This window comes from Bufo gargarizans, chromosome 8 (genome assembly GCF_014858855.1).
Source record: "Bufo gargarizans isolate SCDJY-AF-19 chromosome 8, ASM1485885v1, whole genome shotgun sequence".
Lineage (NCBI taxonomy): Eukaryota > Metazoa > Chordata > Amphibia > Anura > Bufonidae > Bufo > Bufo gargarizans.
In genome coordinates this window covers 54070015-54091175 of record NC_058087.1, presented here as the reverse complement: position 1 = coordinate 54091175, position 21161 = coordinate 54070015, and positions in this window count along the sequence as shown.

Sequence of the window (21161 nt, the reverse complement as noted above, 5' to 3'; positions counted from 1 at the left end):
CTTAATGTGTCTTTCCTGTAGCTTTCTGACTTCCACAGCAACTTGAATCAACTGTGCAGTGCCTTTTGGTCTGATTAACAAGCCAGCAGATGTATGGGCAAGGACCTGCTGATGACATCACCTGTTGAATGCATTAGGATCGCTTCTGTGTATTAGGAGCCGTTCAACCTGTCTGGCTGAAGTGGAAAAGCTGTCTCATCAGAAGGACATTATGAAGTCAGATTTAACTGACAACCGATAGAACAGCCACGATTATCTCCCACCAATCCTATGGGGGCCAATGCACTGAAATGGTGGCTGGGGGAAATAAAAGGGTGACTGCTCCTGTCATTAGTGGCTTTTCTACAGGACATCAGCCTAGGAACTACTTTTCCAGCTAGTGGATCTCACAACTGTTCTTCTGCCCAACCTTGATCCTACGGGTTCGGTTGGAGAGTCCAGGTTGAGACAATCAGGCCACCTGGTGACATGCCTCGCTGTGCACGGCCAGGTCCCTAAGCTTGCTGCTACCTCCTCTCAGTGGGTGCCCGCCATAAGCGGGGTACTACTGGCTGGGGTAGTTGGTCCTGGGTCCCCTCAAACTTGTGGCGTTTTGTGGGATGAGCCCTGGCCCTGCACAGTCTTTATAAATATAGCCAGGCTGGCGGACGAGAGCACCCACTGACCCTCGCGTCTCCACATGGGGTTCTTCCCCTGTAAGTCTTTGCCCCATTAATCTGACAGCAGAAGCTCACAGTAAGTGACCATAGGTTCCTCCACAACCCTAACCCTTTACAGTTAGTATCTGACACTTTCCAACTTAGAAACATTGTAACAACTTTCATAAACAAAATCCTCAAGGCGCCATAGTTTTGTGCTCGCCCTTACTCGCTGGTTTCTAGGCATGCTGGGTGTAATCCATGGTCCTGACCCTTTAATCACACATCACAGGAGTCAGCCGCCTGCCTGGAAATGAGCGCGACGCGCAGAGTCACAGAACATCTCCACTTGTGTCTGAAGAATCTTTGTGCATTACTGAAGCATAATGAAAGGGCCATCTTTCTCCTGCGCCCCCCACCGCTGCCTCATTAGTGGCTCCAGAATCTGTATTGTGTATGCTTCACTTTGAAAGTCATTGAGTCATTTTATTGCTCTGTCAGAGGCGCCTATCTACATGTAACCCACACTTTTCACAATTCTCCATTTAATATCAGCATTTTCATTTTTAAATTGAAACAATTTTCTACACTTAAAACAGGCACAGAAAATGATAAATGAGAGGGGCCTGGTGGCGCCCCCTTTCCTACCCACGCGACGCTCCCATTTTCAGACCTGGTGTGAGTGGGGAAAAGTCTCAGATAATGGTGCAAACAACCTTTGCACCGCAATCTGCGACAGATAAACGCCAGAAAACTGGCGCATATGAGTTTGTGAATGACTCCTATATTTTAATATATGCAAATGAAGCTGTTAGAAATGCAGGCATTACCATTGCACCTAGGGGCCATTGACCTCAATGCTGGTGCAAATTTGTGTCGGGGGTCCCACTATCCATAGTCACCATTAGAAAGGGAGTGACCATGGAAAGTCACACCAGTGCTATCACTGGGGATAATGGGAGATCATTGGTTTCCAGCCCCAGAATAGATGGTTAGTAGTGTTTATCAAGCACCAAAGTGCTCGTGTGTTCGGGTGCTCTAGCCGAACATATAGATATGAGCACTATCGAAGTCAATGGGAGAACCCCAGGCACCCCCTGAAAAGAAGAGGGTGTCTGGTTCACAAAAAAAAGCTTAGAAATTAATGGAAACCCCATCAAAATGGTTTGGAAACAGCATTAAGAGGATGGCTTGAAGCGTCTTGGACTCCTATTATCTATGACATACAATAGACAACCACACAAAGGCTATATGCCAACAGACAGGTATGTGCCCAATCTATCCATGAGACAGATAACAGTCAGCATACCTTACAATGGCAGCCTTGTGCACTATGAGACATTTCAAACAAGCTCTCATCTGACTGAGATCCAGTAAGCCTCAAAGTTGCTTCACATATGTTGGATGGCTTGGGTGGACCTGCGCACCTAGATCAATATCGTTAGGGTGACAAAAAGTTTTCTGATTATACTAACATAATATTCAATAACCTTTCTATACAGTTTTATCATGTAAAACTCATTTGCATAAACATAGGCATATGGGAAAGACATGCAAATGAGCAGAATCTGCCTTGTTTTTCAGCTGAAAAACGATTTGCATGGAAAATTTGCAATCTACACTAATGATTCATGAACAGTGCCATCTATTGGTTTCATAGTCTTATGACAAGAATATTAGTCTTGTCATAAGACAGATCCTTACACATGATAAAGGCAGCTTATGAAAAGATGGATCCTGGCTTATCTTATATGACTAGGGGCTGCCTGCTCAGGGCTCTCCGCTCCACAATCACAACAGTGCCCTGGACGATTATGCGGACATAACTCAGCACCTTTAGAGCTCCCTGAACCCGCTCTTAGCTTTGATAAAGTCATTTACAGAAATAATGAAAGCTTCATTAATGCAGATGGAGACTCGGGGCTTCACAGAGTCAGTAATATAAATGGCCTCTAAATTACCCTTAATAACAGTCCAGACCAAAACAGGTGCAGCTTGTGTAAGGCCATACCGACCCACTGGATGTGTCCTATGTAATGGGGGCACATTACAGCTAAAATTTTTGGCTAATAGGAGTATGAATCTGACTCCATACTAGGCTGCCTTTACATAGGACTACATATCCAGACGACAGATCCATGTATATCCAAAAACAGGGATTAGCACTTAAATGGCGACAACCTCTAGGTTAGGTGCTTGTCACCTTCTCTTCCTCCACATGAATATTCTAGAATTTTCTGCACATCTAAGGCCTCTTTCACACAGGCGTCAAGTTTTGGCTCCAGATGCGTCCCGGGTGCATTGCGGCAAACCCGCGTGAGTAGGTACAAAATTGCAGTCAGTTTTGACTGCGATTGCGTTCCGTTGTTCAGTTTTTATCCCGCGGGTGTAAAGTGTTTTGGACGCGCGTGATAAAAAACTGAATGTGGTACCCAGACCCGAACTTCAGAACTGAAGTTCAGGTTTGGGTTCAAGGTTGTGTAGATGTAATTATTTTCCCTTATAACATGGTTATAAGGGAAAATAATAGCATTCTTAATACAGAATGCTAAGTAAAATAGGGCTGGAGGGGTTAAAAAAATAAATAAATTTAACTCACGTTAATCCACTTGTTAGCGCAGCCCGGCTTCTCTTCTGTCTTCTTTCTTCAGGACCTGGGTAAAGGACCTTTGATGACATCACTGCACTCATCACATGGTCCATCACATGATCCATCCCCATGGTAATGGGTCATGTGACGGACCATGCAATGAGCGCAGTGACATCACCACAGGTTATTTTCCTCCTGCACAGCAAAGAAGAAGAAAGAAGAGAAGCCGGGCTGCACGAAGTGGATTAAGGTGAATTAAATTTTTTATTTTAGTTTTTTAACCCCTCCAGCCCTATTTTAGTAAGCATTTTGTATTAAGAATGCTCTTATTTTCCCTTATAACTATGTTATAAAATAATATATAATGATCGGGTCCCCATCCCGATCATCTCCTAGCAACCAGGCATGAAAATCGCACAGCATCAGCACTTGCTTGATTTTCACGCAGCCCCACGCAGCTCATGTGCACAGCCCTATAGAAGTGAATGGGTCCAGATTCAGTGCAGGTGCAATGCGTTCACCTCATGCATTGCACCCGCGTGGAAATCTCGCCCGTGTGAAAGAGGCCTAATGGTAAAAAGCCAAGAACGCCTTCCAAAGGTCCCACCGCCACGTCCATCCAGGATGACCACTGGTAGTCACCACCTTTCTTCATCCTTAGCAGCTTACACCAAACCCCAACTAATCCGGGGTGAAAACATTCCCTATATCGTCATTAATACCAGAGTGGCTGAAATATCAGTTTTTTTTATTTACTGTATTTGGGGTGATTTTTATTCCGGGGCTGATAGGATCTCACTGGAGGTAATGACACATTGGATGGAAACTGCGCTACTAAAAATCCCTGTGACTTTAGCGCCACCAGTCACATGATATGAACTGCTGTCCCTCCACAATAGAAGGATTTACGAGACCTCGGCCAAAATACTTTTGGCGTATTTTGCTGTTTTTAGGTCACTTCATCCTAAACACGAGTTCGTCTACAAGTGGCGGATCCCTCCGGACACATATTTGTCTTGGCGAGGCCGGAGACAGCTCAACGCTTCCAGGAAAGGCGTTCGTCACACTCTGCCTGCTTCTTCCCGTAGTTCATAAGTTAACAGCAGAACAGATGATGAAATATGGCCGGTCACAGCTGAGGCGGCATCGCTGAGTGATCTGTCAGTCCTGATCCCTGTACCGGTTACAGCCCTGTTCTCCAATCCTCGCAGCATGCAGCCTTGTCACTGAAAACGGAATAAATGCATAGTGATATGCGGCGCCGGCATCACACGTTTCCACTTTTGCATCGTTTTCTGACAGTGGCGTATTGAAGCCGCCAGATATTACTCTGCAGATTACAAAAATACTGTTAATAAAATGCAGCGAGAAAGTAAAGTCAGCTGGGGTCAATCAGTGACGATTGGAGGGTGCAGTCTCGAAAGGACCTTGGCTGGACAAGTCAAACGACAGTCGGAGACAGGAATAATATGGTTTCAAGGTGTTAAATGAGTTTTCTGGGACGTCTAATTCACATGAATGCTAAGAGCTGCAGTACCAGTTACAGCCACAACTTCATGTATGGCGCTATGACTGGGCACACAGGCACAGCGCTCGCTGGAGATCTGCTCATAAATTCAGCTGATCAACATTAGCATTGGGTCTCGACCCACCAAAATCGAATATCGATGCACTAAGGACAAGCCTTTAATATTAAAATCTCAAAAAACGCTAAAATGCTGTCTTGCTCACCTCCTGCCATATCTGACACCACAGCTCTCGTCTCTACCACTGACATGATGCTATTTGCTTGTAGTCTGCTCTAGGAATCAGCTCTGCTGTTCTACGTGCATTCGGCTCTGCTATGCTTCTGTCTGTGTTCATGATCATACTCGGCTAGTGCAATCAAGATTTGACTTCTTGGACTGCTTTTAATTGTGATGTCATCCCTGCCTTCCCTGGTATGGACTTGGCGTGTCCAGACACTGTATGCTTGTGTGCAACCGGCCCAAACCTTCTTTCTGATCCTTATATTGCAAGAACTCTGTCTTCTAGACTTTCTGCCTGATCTTCGTAATGCAAGAACTTGCCCTGCCCTTATCTTCTGCCTGAGCTTTGTATTGCAAGAACTCAGCCTGCCCTGACCTTCTGCCTGATCTTCGTATTGCAAGAACTCTGCCTCCACTTCTTCTTGATCCTCATATTGTAAGATCTTCAGCTCCTCAGCTTTCCAGTACTGGCCCCGCCCCTAGTGCACTGAATCCCTCATTTGCATAAAGAACAAAAGCCTTTTTGGTACATCAAAACCCGCAATTTGTATTTTGTGGACGCAGGTATATGGAAAACCTCTATCACTATTTTGTGGAAGCTGCTAGATCGCAGCCCTCAATCAGTATTTTCTGGAAGCATACAAATGCACTATAATATACTTTCTATGTTAGAAAGTATATTATAAGTATATCGCACCCCTCTGTATATCACACCTATCGATAGCGCACCTATACCAGTGCTTAAAATGACTTTTGTGGCCCTATTAGCCAGCGTTTGGTGTCCCTAACAGCCTGTCCCTGCTCCACACAGCAACCTCTCCCTACACTGGCAAAACACTTAATGTAAAATGGCAGCCAGATCGGGTTTATTTATAAGGTAGGGGGTATGTCCATGTGCTGAAACCTCTCAATTGGCTGTCCTGTACCACCTGATGGATGTGTAGAATAAGGCGAGCGCGGACATTGCCATATGTTTGCATGTTCGGTGGATGTTCGGTGGATTGCGAACACGCAAAGTTCACCGCGAATCGACTGCCGGGAGAACCACAAGGCCATCTCTACTGAAAGCGTCTATTCGGCTTAATTTCATGTTTGGGCAAGAAGCTGATGTCTCAGGAGGCGCCATCTGTGAGGAATATCGTTCACTCCGAGGAGGTGTCATGCTTGATAAAGCTGCTAATGTTGATGACTGTCGGAGGAGCTCAAGAATATTTCACATCCTGAGCAAGAAGGAAGAGAGCAATGAAGTCCCCCGAGAGCGGAGAGCGGAGTCAGAGGAGGCACCGGGGATGATTACTGATGAGATAGAACCTCCATGAGAGGGATCTTATCAGAAGGCTTCATCTACACTGGTGTTTAAGAAGAGGGACCCCGACTGAGAGCTAAAAATACTCCTTGCCTCGAGCTTCGGGGGGCCCCACTTTACATTTAACTCCTCCATGAAAATGCAGGAAGCAGATCCCATTGATTAGGCCGGAGCATGAGGCTCAGCTGTTGGGTCCCAATGCAAAATATGCAACAGGAGTGCGATATGAGATGTGGCCCTTCATGTGGTGTTAGAGCCCAGGTATGACCACAGGGTGCGGTCGTAATGAAAGGCAATGGAGGAGTTAATCTCTCAGTGGTGGTACCTTCCACTGAGTACACTCCTGAAATACTCTGTGCTGCGAAGGATACTCCTGGCAATAGGTAATGCTTAGGATCGCAGTGTCAGTACACTTGTGTTCTGAAATACTCTGTGCTGCGAAGGATGCTCCTGGCAATAGGCAATGGTTAGGATCGCAGTGTCAGTACACTTGTGTTCTGAAATACTCTGTGCTGCAAAGGATACTCCTGGCAATAGGTAATGGTTAGGATCGCAGTGTCAGTACTCTGTGCTGCTATGTGTCTTTCAGTCTGCGACCACCCACTTGTCTCCATTGTCTCCGCACATCATGCAGCTCGGTCCTCACAAACATCAATGTATGAGTGGAGACAAGATCAGCCCCCTCCTGAAACACTCTGTGCTGCACCGTCCTGTCCTTATGCACAGTCTCCCATTCCGGTTGGTGGGTTATAATAGGTGTGGGCCGTGCGGACGGTCCGGGCTCCACGTGCAGCTGATTTCTAGTAAAACATTTGTGACGGGCCATTAGCTCGCGACGCACGATCCATCACAGCGGAACATATGGCGGTCATGGCGCGTGTGCACCGAACAATCGTCCCTCTGAAGACGGAAGAGGCCGCAACGACTGCAGAAGACTCAGAAGAAGCCTGTGCAACATTGTATCCGGGGCCGCGCTAATTAAGACATCAGTAACAGTCGCAGGAGAAGTATGTCTGTTTACTCGCATGTTCCGAGGCGGCCCATTAATCTTGCCGCGAAGGCGTCTGTGATGTATCGCCTCCGCTCGCCGCTTTCAGATGCGCTAGATTCGATCAGATTACAGAGAGCATCTCAGGCAAATGAAAGGAGATGTAATGAGATAGAAATCCTCCCGGGATAGTATGGAGCTCGGGGAAGCCACCCAGGGCGCTGACATATCGATTTCTTCTGCATCGCCTCCAGTCCAGGGTATAGACTTTAAAGGGGTATTCCGGCTCCGGTATAGGGGAGAACTATCAGATCAGTGGGGGTCATACTTCAGGGAGACATGAAATGAATGGAGCCTCAGGTAAGACATGCACACTCAGTTCATTTTGGGGCCCCAAAGGGGTACAGAGTTCTCATGATCTAATAGATAACTTCTCACGACCGGAATACCCCTTTAATAATGCATTGTGATACATCTATATATTGCTTATTCCCAATGTCCCTCCCATCAACGCTCGGGGCCAGGGATGTAGCTATAGAAGGCACAGAGGTAGCAGTCATTACTGGGCCCAGGAATCTGAGGGGGCCCAAAAAACTTTACCCTGGGTTCAGACCTGAGCGTTCTGAAACGAGCGCTCTGTATGCGCGATTGTACCGGCGTTTACAATCGCGCATACAGAGACAAGCGAACACACATTGTCGCGCGTTCCCGCTGAAGTCTATGTACGGGAATGCGCAACAAACACCCCCAAAAAAGCTCAAGAACTTCGACGCGTCGCGTCTAATGCCTAAACGCGTCGGGCGTTTTACAGCGCGATCATACGCGCTGTAAAACGCCCAGGTGAGAACCATTCCCATAGGGAAGCATTGGTTTCTCCTTGTTGAGCGTTTTACAGCGCGTAGGAACGCGCTGTAAAACGCTCAGGTGTGAACTTAGGGTTACAGATTTTTTGCTTGGGCCCAGGGTCTATAAGCTTCACCTCTGCTCTGGATGGATCTGGATGTTCACAGCCGAGACAGGGCTTGGCTATTTTCGGCACTCTCATAGCAATGAATGGAGGGCCGCCGCGCATGCGCAGGGCGTCCTCTGACACTTTGTGGGCTCCGTCCTAAGTATGGATGTAGGTGAGACTCGCACCTGTCAGATATTAGGAGCATATCCTGGCGATATGTCCGAGATGGGAATACCCCTTTAATCCCAGTGGCTGCCGCTGGCGGGGGGGCGCACCTCTACACTGTCCGCAATGACCATAAGCCGCCTGTTCATTGTTTTACTTTGCAAAATCAATCTGCCCAAAAAATGTCATCTTCAGCCACGCCCCTTTCCTGAAAAGCCACACCCCTTTATGGATTATTATTACCTTCGGCTCACTTGCTTCATCCAAAAAAGGTACAATTTACGTTGGAAATCAGGCGCAGCCACACATGTGGGCTACTGTGCACTGACAGCAAGCACAGATCTTGAACAGATGAGGGACGTAAGACTAATAATGACATAAAGTTGCAGAACTTTTCATTCCCCAATGATTAGACCTCCTTTATAACCGGAGACCTCCTTTAATGCGATTTCTGCGCTCTGAATTTTCCGGTTTTATTTAGTGAAGGGCATCGCGGCAGTGCTGGGCATTTGGTGGCCACATGTGTTGCAGTATTTCTGCCGTTTCCTGACATGAAATATTACAGTGATTATGCAGCATTAAATCCGGTTCATCTGTCTATAAATCATCCCGCACACGAACAGGCTGCCGCGTCTGCGTAAACTGTTTAATTCTACTTATGATGCTGGATAACTCTGCAGACCATTTGCTTTACTTATCTTGTGCTACTCTATTCACATCCAGATCTGCATTCCAAACGATGCTTCTCTTATGCTTGCAGGAAGTAGTAGACCCTTTTCAAGCCCCTTTGCTGGTTTAGTTTCTGCACAGGCAGTGGCGTACAGTCCATAGAGGCAGACCACGCCATTGCTATGGGGCCCAGTGATTTCTATGTACGCCCCTGTGCACAGGGCTCACACTTCTGCAGTGCAAGAGTCCAGAGGCCCCAGTGCAAAACCTATGGCAGGACCCGCACCACCTACCAAGTGCTACTAGCGTCTTGTTATCTGGTGCAGGGGTTTCTGGGTCCCATCAGTCTCCTGGGCCCAGTAGCGACGGCGACCTCTGCACTCCCTATACCTACACTTTATAGTGTCTATTCCAGACAAGGCACAATAGACTGATGTAGGAACAGAATGCTCTCTCTCTCACAATGTCATATCCTACAATGACCAACGACATATGCAATCAGGCGACTCAGAACTGACAAGTCACAGAACTCTAACTGCAGCTCTGGGTGTGACTAGAGCAGGGATCAGCAACCTTGGACGCTCTAGCTGTGGTGAAACTACGATTCCCAGCATGCACCGCTCCTGGTCCCTGCACCGCTCCTGCTCTCTGCACCGCTCCTGCTCTCTGCACCGCTCCTGGTCCCCGCACCGCTCCTGCTCCCTGCACCGCTCCTGCTCCCTGCACCGCTCCTGCTCCCTGCACCGGTCCTGGTCCCTGCACCGCTCCTGGTCCCCGCACCGCTCCTGGTCTCTGCACCGCTCCTGCTCCCTGCACCGCTCCTGCTCCCTGCACCGCTCCTGGTCCCTGCACCGCTCCTGGTCCCTGCACAGATCCTGGTCCCTGCACCGCTCCTGCTCTCTGCACCGCTCCTGGTCCCCGCACCGCTCCTGGTCTCTGCACCGCTCCTGCTCCCTGCACCGCTCCTGCTCCCTGCACCGCTCCTGGTCCCCGCACCGCTCCTGGTCTCTGCACCGCTCCTGCTCCCTGCACCGCTCCTGCTCCCTGCACCGCTCCTGGTCCCTGCACAGCTCCTGGTCTCTGCACCGCTCCTGCTCCCTGCACCGCTCCTGGTCCCTGCACCGCTCCTGCTCCCTGCACCGCTCCTGCTCCCTGCACCGCTCCTGGTCCCCGCACTGCTCCTGGTCTCTGCACCGCTCCTGCTCCCTGCACCGCTCCTGCTCCCTGCACCTCTCCTGGTCCCTGCACTGCTCCTGGTCCCTGCACCGCTCCTGCTCCCTGCACCGCTCCTGGTCCCTACACGGCTCCTGGTCCCTGCACCGCTCCTGGTCCCTGCACCGCTCCTGGTCCCTGCACCGCTCCTGGTCCCTGCACTGCTCCTGCTCCCTGCACCGCTCCTGGTCCCTGCACCGCTCCTGGTCCCTGCACCGCTCCTGGTCCCCGCACCGCTCCTGGTCCCTGCACTGCTCCTGGTCCCTGCACCGCTCCTGGTCCCTGCATCGCTCCTGGACTGTTGGCACAATAAGGAATGGGAAAGGGGGGAACTCCAGCCCTTCCTCTAGCCCCACATACCAACCCCAACTAAACCCTTCAATAACGACACTGACACCGTTCAACTTTTAACCCTTTATTTTGTTGGGTGGTAATCGGCCACAGCTTTATTCAAACGGCAAAACCATAACCTTGAACCGTTCTCTCCGCCAGCCGCTGGTCTCCCAGCGGGCGGATCCACCCATTTTCCTCCAACACCTTTATGATGCAATAACTAGCCGCCAGCTGTGACTTTAAAAATTCCAAAGAGGCACTTTGCCTATATAACCGGTCCCTTGAACCACGTATAAACACACCATCCGAACGAGGCACCACGCTACCAACTCACAGGGGAGGGAGGGACAAAGTGCTTCCGCTCAAAGAGGAAGAGGGAAGGCGGGACAGTGGCATATATGCCCTCCTGGATGCCCGCCCCTTCTCCCAACCGGATCCCTACGTTAACCCCTAAATGCCTAAACGAAACAGGCATCAGAGGAAAGCTGATACTAAAGGGGATAGGAAAAAGGGGGGTGGGGACCACCAGTCCCTGCCCACCCTCCCTAAGCCGTCGGGTGGCCACAAGTCCCTGCACTGCTCCTGGTCCCTGCACTGCTCCTGGTCCCTTCACCGCTCCTGGTCCCTGCACCGCTCCTGGTCCCTGCACTGCTCCTGGTCCCTGCACCGCTCCTGGTCCCTGCACTGCTCCTTGTCACTGCACTGCTCCTGGTTCTTGCACCGCTCCTGCTCCCTGCACCGCTCCTGCTCCCTGCACCGCTCCTGGTCCCTGCACTGCTCCTTGTCACTGCACCGCTCATGGTCCTTGCACTGCTCCTGGTCCATGCACCGCTCCTGGTCCCTGCACTGCTCCTGGTCCCTGCACCGCTCTTGGTCCCTGCACCGCTCCTGGTCCCTGCACCGCTCCTGGTCCCTGCACCGCTCCTGGTCCCGGCACAGCTCCTGGTCCCTGCACAGCTCCTGGTCCCTGCACAGCTCCTGGTCCCTGCACCGCTCCTGGTCCCTGCACCGCTCCTGCTCCCTGCACCGCTCCTGGTCCCTGCACCGCTCCTGGTCCCTGCACCGCTCCTGGTCCCTGCACCGCTCCTGCTCCCTGCACCGCTCCTGGTCCCTGCACTGCTCCTTGTCACTGCACCGCTCATGGTCCTTGCACCACTCCTGCTCCCTGCACCGCTCCTGGTCCCTGCACGGCTCCTGGTCCCTGCACCGCTCTTGGTCCCTGCACAGCTCCTGGTCACTGCACCGCTCCTGGTCCCTTCACTGCTCCTGGTCCCTGCACCGCTCTTGGTCCCTGCACCGCTCCTGGTCCCTGCACCGCTCCTGGTCCCTGCACCGCTCCTGGTCCCTGCACGGCTCCTGGTCCCTGCACCGCTCTTGATCCCTGCACAGCTCCTGGTCACTGTACCGCTCCTGGTCCCTGCACTGCTCCTGGTCCCTGCACCGCTCTTGGTCCCTGCACCGCTCCTGGTCCCTGCACCGCTCCTGGTCCCTGCACTGCTCCTGGTCCCTGCACCGCTCTTGGTCCCTGCACAGCTCCTGGTCACTGCACCGCTCCTGGTCCCTGCACTGCTCCTGGTCCCTGCACCGCTCTTGGTCCCTGCACCGCTCCTGGTCCCTGCACTGCTCCTGGTCCCTGCACTGCTCCTGGTCTCTGCACCGCTCCTGGTCACTGCACCGCTCCCTGCACTGGTCCTGGTCTCTGCACCGCTCCTGGTCACTGCACCGCTCCTGATCCCTGCACCGCTCCTGATCCCTGCACCGCTCCTGCTCCCTGCACCGCTCCTGGTCCCTGCACAGCTCCTGGTCCCTGCACAGCTCCTGGTCCCTGCACCGCTCCTGGTCCCTGCACCGCTCCTGGTCCCTGCACCGCTCCTGGTCCCTGCACCGCTCCTGATCCCTGCACAGCTCCTGGTCCCTGCACCGCTCCTGGTCCCTGCACAGCTCCTGGTCCCTGCACAGCTCCTGGTCCCTGCACTGCTCCTGGTCTCTGCACCGCCACTCCTGCTTCTCCCCGTGCACAGATGAAAATATTCGGTGTTGGGGGGGAGCAGCCAATGGCAGGCGGTGACGGGGACAAGCCTCCCTAGCATCGTGGGTGGGGCCCGGCATATGGGGAGGCACTTTGTAGTCTTAGATAACCCCTTTAAGGGTAAGCGTAAGTGGAGTCAAGTCTTAGTAAATTGATCAAAATGAATAGTTTACTGGCAAAACATTGTGTAAATTTGCTTTTATAAGCAACAAGTCTTATGTGCAACAATGTAACAAGATGCAGGGAGTCATTAGAACATTTAACGATAAGCATCAATCACGACTTTGTTGGGATAAACACAGAGACATTGCTAGCTCCTGTCATACAGGACAAATATCCCGGATTTCTGGACCAGATCCCCAGATGAGGTAATTTTCAAGTGTGTCTTCAGGACATGGAAACAGTTAAAACTTATAGTGTCATATATGACATAAAGGTGGGGAACGCTTCATGTTTTGGGTTACTTTCTATAGGGCATTGTTGCTGGCAAGGGAGTAAAATCCTGATATTGTCACTTTATAAGAGGACAGAGGAGCAGCCTCTACATGGGGACACAAGGGTGAGAGGGAGCACAATCGGGGACTATTACTAAAGGGACACTGGTACTAAACACTTTTACAGTGTGTTGCTCCAGTGCCATCTGGGGGACTGTTACTGTCTAGAGTGCAATATGGGGCACTATCTTGGGTGCAACTATAGATACTATTATTGCTGAAGTACAGTATTTGGGGATAATGTCTGAGCCCCCGACACCATTATTTCCACTGATTACAGCGGTGGGTAGGGGTGTGATGGGCATGGGCTTTATTGACATGCACTGTGCTCTGATGAAACATAAATCAGAGTCTTAATCAATATGCAAATCAGGCCACAAGTGCCTAGTGGGAAGTGCTCAGGCTCTTGGCATTGATTCCTGCCCTGCGCCCCGACCTTGACTGATGGCTCATTTGCCCTTCAACGTCACAGATTCCAGCACTGAATTCTAGTGCATGCACCATGTGATGGCAGGTCGGCGCATGCACAGCAGTGATGTCAGCAATGGGATCAGTGATGCTGAATGACAAAGGCGCAGGGAAGAAATGATGGGCAAAGTTTATGGCTGGGGGCCTGATGGGGAGACCTTGCACTGTGCACTGGTGGCTTTATTGATAGTGTTAGTCGAGCACCAAAGTGTTCGGGTGCTCGAGTAGAACACATCAGGATGCTCGGGTTCTCTACCGAGCACAATGGAAGTCAATGGGAGAACCCGAGCATTAAACCAGGCCGGGGGGGGTGTCTGGTTCATAGGAAAAGGTCAGAAATTGATGGAAACACCACTGAAATGGTTCGGGAACCGCATGGGGAGGATGTCTGGATGCATCTTGGACTCCCAGGTCGCTGCTGGGAACGATGTTGTCCGAGTAGTATGCCACTTTTACGGACTGACTGATAAAATCGAATTTAGAGGAAAAATTGTTAGGAAACATTCTTTCCTGTATATTTACTTGTATATAAAGTGTAAGTGCTGCCAAAAATTACAAGCAAGAGGCACTCCGATACAACCTGTATATCACATAAAGGAGGGCCTCATTCACATTGTGGTACAATTGTTCAGGTAGTGGGACTCCTACACTCATAAAGCCTATGCACTAAGTGAAAGGGCTGCCAAAAATTACAAGGGACCGGCACTTCAATACACCCCTTATTACACATAAAGGAGGGCATCATAAACAGCCCTGAAAAATTATGATTGATGGCCTGCTGGTGACCCTCAAAAACATTAGGAGCAAGGGCCTACTGCCAAGCTGACCATCTAAATATTTAGGGGTGAGGGTCTGCTGCTAAGCTGACCCTCTAAAACATTAGGAGCGAGGGCAGCCTAATAAGCATGTTGATATGATGGAGGAGGATGACAAAAAGGGAGATTGAACCTTATACCCTTTTTAGTGGTGGAAGGGCTGCATGGGAATACAGTGTATTCAATACACCATAAAAGCCACATTTAGAGTGCCTTTATGTTCTGCTGCTTTCCTCTGGTGGAGTCGAGAAGTCAGGGGCAATCCAGGCCTTGTTCATTTTTATAAGAGTCAACCTGTTAGCATTTTTAGTTATTATACCCCCAGCAGCACTAAATACCCGCTCTGACAAAACGCTGGTGGCAGGGCAGGCCAGCACCTCCAAGGCGTAGAGCGCCAGTTCGTGCCACGTGTTCAGCTTGGACACCCAATAGTTGTAAAACACAGAGGGATCACTGAGGACGCTGACACGGTCTGCTACATACTCCTTCATCATCTTCCAGAACTTTTCCCTCCTTGTGACACTAGGCCGCGCATCAGGATGAGGGTGCTGGCGGGTGTCATGAAACTATCCCAGGCTTTGGAGAGTGTTGCCCTGCCTCTGTTGGAACTGCTGTGTGTTCCCCTCGTCTCCCCTCCTCGGTTGGCCAAGGAACTACGGACTATGCCACCAGCGTTGTCAGCTGGAAATTTTTGGAGCAATTTTTCCACAAGGACCTTCTGGTATTGCACCGTTTTGCTCGTCCTCTCCACCACAGGAATGAGAGATGAGAAGTTATCTTTGTAGCGGGGGTCGAGAAGGGTGAACAACCAGTAATCAGTGTTGGCCAAAACGCGTACAACGCAAGGGTCTAGGGAAAGGCAGCCTAACATAAAGTCAGCCATGAGTGCCAGAGTACCAACAGGTGAGACTTCACTGTCCTCATCATCTTCCTCCTCTTCTACCCATCCATGCTGAACAGATGGAATAAAACTTCCATGGGTACTACCCTCTGTAGCAGAGGCAGCCGTCTCCTGCTCCTCCTCCTCCTCATCATCATCCAATTTGTGCTGAGAAGACGAACTGAGGGTGGTCTGGCTATCACCCTGTGTACTGTCTTCCCCTATTTCCACCTCTTCCACATGCAAAGCGTCCGCCTTAATTGTGGGCAGCGAGCGTTTGAGTAGACACAGAAGTGGGATGGTGACACTGATAATAGAGGTATCGCCGCTCACCATCTGTGTTGATTCCTCAAAGTTGCGTAAAACCTCACAGAGGTCAGACATCCATGCCCACTCGTCGCTTGTGAAGAGCGGAAGCTGACTGGAAGGCGATGACCATGTTGCAGCTGGTATTCCACTACAGCCCTCTGCTGCTCACAAAGCCTGGCCAACATGTGGAACGTGGAGTTCCAGCGCGTGCTCACGTCGCACAACAGTCGGTGAGCTGCAATTGCAAGTGCTGCTGCAGCGTTGCCATACCGCCGGAAGCTGTCGATGACTTGAAATGGGCACACACGCGGCGCACCTTCACCAGTAGCTCAGGAAAATCGGGGTACGTTTTGAGAAACTGCTGAACCACTATGTTGAACACGTGGGCTAGGCATGGTATGTGTGGGAGCTTGCCGATCTCCAAAGCCAAGTTACGGCCATTATCAGACACAACCATGCCTGGTTCTAGGTTGAGTGGTGAGAGCCACAGCTCAGTCTGGTCCCTTATCCCCTGCCACAGCTCTGCGGCGGTGTGCTGTTTGTCACCTAGGCAGATCAGCTTAATCCCGGCCTGTTGCCGCTTCCCCAGTGCAGTGCTACACTGCTTCCAGCTACTGACTGATGGCTGACTGGTGCTGCAAGATGATAATTCAGAGGTGGAAGTGGAGGAGGAGAATGGGGGGGTTGCAGCCACTAATGTAGGTGGCGGCGGAAAACCTGATGGAAGTAGGGCCCGCAATCCTTTGCGTCGGTATCACCTATGCCATCTCAGGGTACGACTCGCTACCCAGTGTGCCGTTAGGGAAATGTAGTGTCCCTGTACAAAAGCACTTGTCCATGTGTCAGTCGTTAAGTGGACCTTCCCAATAACTGCGCTGGTGAGGGCATGGGTGATGTTAAGGGACACATGATGGTGTAAGGCTGGAACTGCACACCATGAAAAATAATGGCGGCTGGGGACTGAGTGTTGAGGGACCAGTGGCGTACCGCCCATAGAGGCAGACCACGCCACTGCTATGGGGCCCGCGGCACTGGGGGGCCCGTAGCGCAGATAAGGCCCCGCCCACTCATGACCTGTAGCCGGCTATGCGGCTGCTTTTCTCCCCAGGGCCCCCCCCATGTTTAGCTGAATCGCCTCCCAGAGGCGCGGCTAAGGCCCTAGACACCCGCCCCCCTCCTCAGCGCCGCGGTCTGCAAACACCCGATCCTCCTCTCGTCGGCGTCCCAAATCCCGCGCAGGCGCAGTGCCGGCGATTGCCTGCGCCTGCGCTCTGATAATACGGCTGAGGGCAACAGCTTCAACATCGTCACTGGGCATGCGCCGAGCCCAGTGACGATGTTGAAGCTGTTGCCCTCAGCCGTATTATCAGAGCGCAGGCGCAGGCAATCGCCGGCACTGCGCCTGCGCGGGATTTGGGACGCCGACGAGAGGAGGATCGGGTGTTTGCAGACCGCGGCGCTGAGGAGGGGGGGCGGGTGTTGAGGACTTAGCCGCGCCTCTGGGAGGCGATTCAGCTAAACATGGAGGCGTTAGAGTTTTCATATTTAGGCGGGCACGGCACTTCAGAGGGCCACCGTGGAGAAAGAAAACCGCCCCTCTGGGCTCCAGTCCTTACAGCGTCATTTGCTTATCCTAAGAATCGATTTTTAGAAGAAAGGACAAGACTGACATGGAAAAGAAGAACACAGATGGAAAAAAGGTACTTTATTAAACATGGATCCATGAGTACCTTTTTTCCATCTGTCTTGTTCTTTTTATTCTGTGTCTTGTCATTTCTTCAAAAAATCGATTCTTATGATATGTAAATGACGCTGTAAGGAGCCCAGAGGGGCGTTATTCTTTCTCCACTGTGCCCAGGAACGCCCCTCTGAAGTGCCGTGCCCGGCTAAATTTGAAAACTAATAACGCCTCCAAGTTCATCTAAATCGCCTCCCAAATCCGATCCTCCTCTCGCTGGCATCCCAAATCCCGCGCAGGCGCAGTGCCGGCAATTGCCTGCGCTATGATAAGATGACTGACGGCACTGCGCCTGCGCGGGATTTGGGATGCCGGCGAGAGGAGGATCGGGGTGTTTGCCGCAGAGCGGCACTTAGCAGTGCCTCTGGGAGGCGATTTAGATGAACTTGGAGGCGTTATTAGTTTTCAAACTTAGCCGGGCACGGCACTTCAGAGGGGCGTTCCTGGGCACCGTGGAGAAAGAATAACGCCCCTCTGGGCTCCTTACAGCGTCATTTACATATCATAAGAATCGATTTTTTGAAGAAATGACAAGACACAGAATAAAAAGAACAAGACAGATGGAAAAAAGGTACTCATGGATCCATGTTTAATAAAGTACCTTTTTTCCATCTGTGTTCTTCTTTTCCATGTCAGTCTTGTCCTTTCTTCTAAAAATCGATTCTTAGGATAAGCAAATGACGCTGTAAGGACTGGAGCCCAGAGGGGCGGTTTTCTTTCTCCACGGTGCCCCTCTGAAGTGCCGTGCCCGCCTAAATATGAAAACTATAAAAAAAAATATGAAAGAATAACGCCCCTCTGGGCTCCTTACAGCGTCATTTACATATCATAAGAATCGATTTTTTTAAGAAATTACAAGACTCGCAATCAAAAGAACAAGACAGATGGAAAACAGGTACTCTGTTAAACATGGATTCACGAAAAAAAAATTGGGGGTAAATTGCTAGTGACAGATTCCCTTTAAGGCTACTTTCACACTTGCGTTCAGAGCGGATCCGTCTGGTGTCTGCACAGACGGATCCGCACCTATAATGCAAACGCTTAGATCCGTTCAGAACGGATCCGTTTGCATTAACATGAACAAAAAAAAAAAAAATATTTTTTTTTTGTTCATGATAGTGCAAACGGATCCGTTTTGACTTTACATTGAAAGTCAATGGGGGACGGATCCGTTTGAAAATTGAGCCATACTGTGTCAACTTCAAACGGATCCGTCCCCATTGACTTACATTGTAACTCTGGACGGATCCGTTTGCCTCCGCACGGCCAGGCAGACACCCGAATGCTGCAAGCAGCGTTCAGGTGTCCGCCTGCTGAGTGGAGCGGAGGACAGATGGAGCCATACTGATGCATTCTGAGCGGATCCGCGTCCACTCAGAATGCATTAGGGCTGGACGGATCCGTTCGGTGCCGCTTGTGAGAACCTTCAAACGGAACTCACAAGCGGAGACCCGAACGCAAGTGTGAAAGTAGCCTAACATGGCACCCCAAATAAGGAGATCTGCAGGCTGCAGCAGATATCCCATGTGACAGGTCACCCCCAGGAAACCCCTAACAGTTTCTGTAGGTCATGTATAAATTTATTTAATGGGGGTGTGGCATGGGAGGAGCAAAGTCAGGAAGTGGGAGGGGCCATGGTGGGTAGTGGGCGGGGTTAAGGGGCCCAATTCAGATTTTTGCTATGGGGCCCAGTGATTCCTATGTACGCCTCTGCGAGGGACGGCCGCCGCCATCAGGCATCCTCATCATCAACCTCGTGAAACACTAATTGCCGCTCCCCACCGTCATCTTCTTCTGACTGTGGATGCTCCAGATTTTGGGAATCAGTGCACAAGATCTCATGTCCCTCTTCAAGCGGGCTTGGCGAGAGGCCCAAATTAAGGAATGGCGATGAAAACAGCTCCCTTGAATATCCGAGTGTGGGATCACTTGTTTGCCAAGACTCTCCATGGTGGGAGGAAGGCAGATCAGGGTGAGGATTCTGTTGACCAGACTCTTGGCTACAGAGACTGGACTTTGTGGAAGACAGGGTGGTGCTTAACTGGTCCGCCCTGCAAACTGAAGCTAGGTATCGTGGATGAGTGGATGAGTGTGTTTCTTGTGCTCTGGCAGCAGGCACAGTTTCAACGCGCCCAGGGCCACGGCCTCTGCGTGCACCATCAGCATCACGGCCACTTCCCCGTCCCTTACTGCTCGCCTTCAGCATATTAAATGGTATATACAGGTATGCTTGAAAGTATGTCACACGTACAGTAGCACAGACTTTGTAAGTATGCGCAAATAAAGTACACAGAGTGTCACAGATATTTTTAGGATGCGCACGCGTTATACAGGAGGCACAGCGCAAGTAATGTCGCCGTCACCACCGCCTAATAAAAAATTAAACTGAATTAATGTCACTGATATTTAGGATGGGCAAACGTTATACAGGAGATGAAACTCCTATAAATCCAAAACACACCAGCGGTAATGTTCATACAAATCTTTATTAAACATATATGCATACAACATAATAAATTAATGATAAATGATTAAAACCCAGTAGGGAAATGCAGAAAAGTCAGGGTTGTACATTGTGTCCGCTATTCTCAGCAGAGACTAAATGTGTGTTCTTCAAACAAAACAAGTTCTGTGCAATACGGTTGATTCTCACCTGTGAACGGTCAAAGAAGAGCCAAAGACGTCATCTACGGCCACCACCTTTCTTGGCATTGAGTGGGAACAGTGCTGATAAGTTTTCAGCAAGAGTCAACTAAGAACTGCAGCAAGTTACTGAAACCACCAGAAACTTACAGAAGATCAAAGATCCAACATCTGTGAATATAAAAAAAACTGCTTTTCTCTAATAATGTTCCCAGTGCTGCTCTTCTTACCGGGTCTGATTGTTACATACAATGAATGATATAGAAATGTATGTACCATCTAAATCAGGGATGCTGAACCTGCGGCCTTCCATCTGTTGCAAAACTACAACTCCCAGCCTGCCCTAATAGCTGTAGACTGTCCAGGCTTGCTCGGAGTTGTAGTTTTACAAAAAAGCCAGTGAGCGAAACGGTCATCGGGCCGCCCCCCCAGCCAGGTTGGTTATTCACTTGTTATGTACTGAGTATGCCAGTATTGCTGCTTGTGAGGGTTTACCGGGAGCAAGCTGTCCTTTGCATAATATTATGTTCATTGGTCTCCTCAAGCCGGTGGCAACCTGATACAACAACAATGTATTGATATACAGTACAGACCAAAAGTTTGGACACAGCTTCTCATTCAAAGAGTTTTCTTTATTTTCATGACTATGAAAATTGTAGATTCACACTGAAGGCATCAAAACTATGAATTAACACATGTGGAATTATATACATAACAAAAAAGTGTGAAACAACTGAAAATATGTCATATTCTAGGTTCTTCAAAGTAGCCATCTTTTGCTTTGATTACTGCTTTGCACACTCTTGGCATTCTCTTGATGAGCTTCAAGAGGTAGTCACCTGAAATGGTCTTCACTTCACAGGTGTGCCCTGTCAGGTTTAATAAGTGGGATTTCTTGCCTTATAAATGTGGTTGGGACCATCAGTTGCGTTGTGGAGAAGTCAGGTGGATACACAGCTGATAGTCCTACTGAATAGACTGTTAGAATTTGTATTATGGCAAGAAAAAAGCAGCTAAGTAAAGAAAAACGAGTGGCCATCATTACTTTAAGAAATGAAGGTCAGTCAGCCGCAAAATTTGGAAAACTTTGAAAGTAAGGGCTATTTGACCATGAAGGAGAGTGATGGGGTGCTGCGCCAGATGACCTGGCCTCCACAGTCACCGAACCTGAACCCAATCGAGAT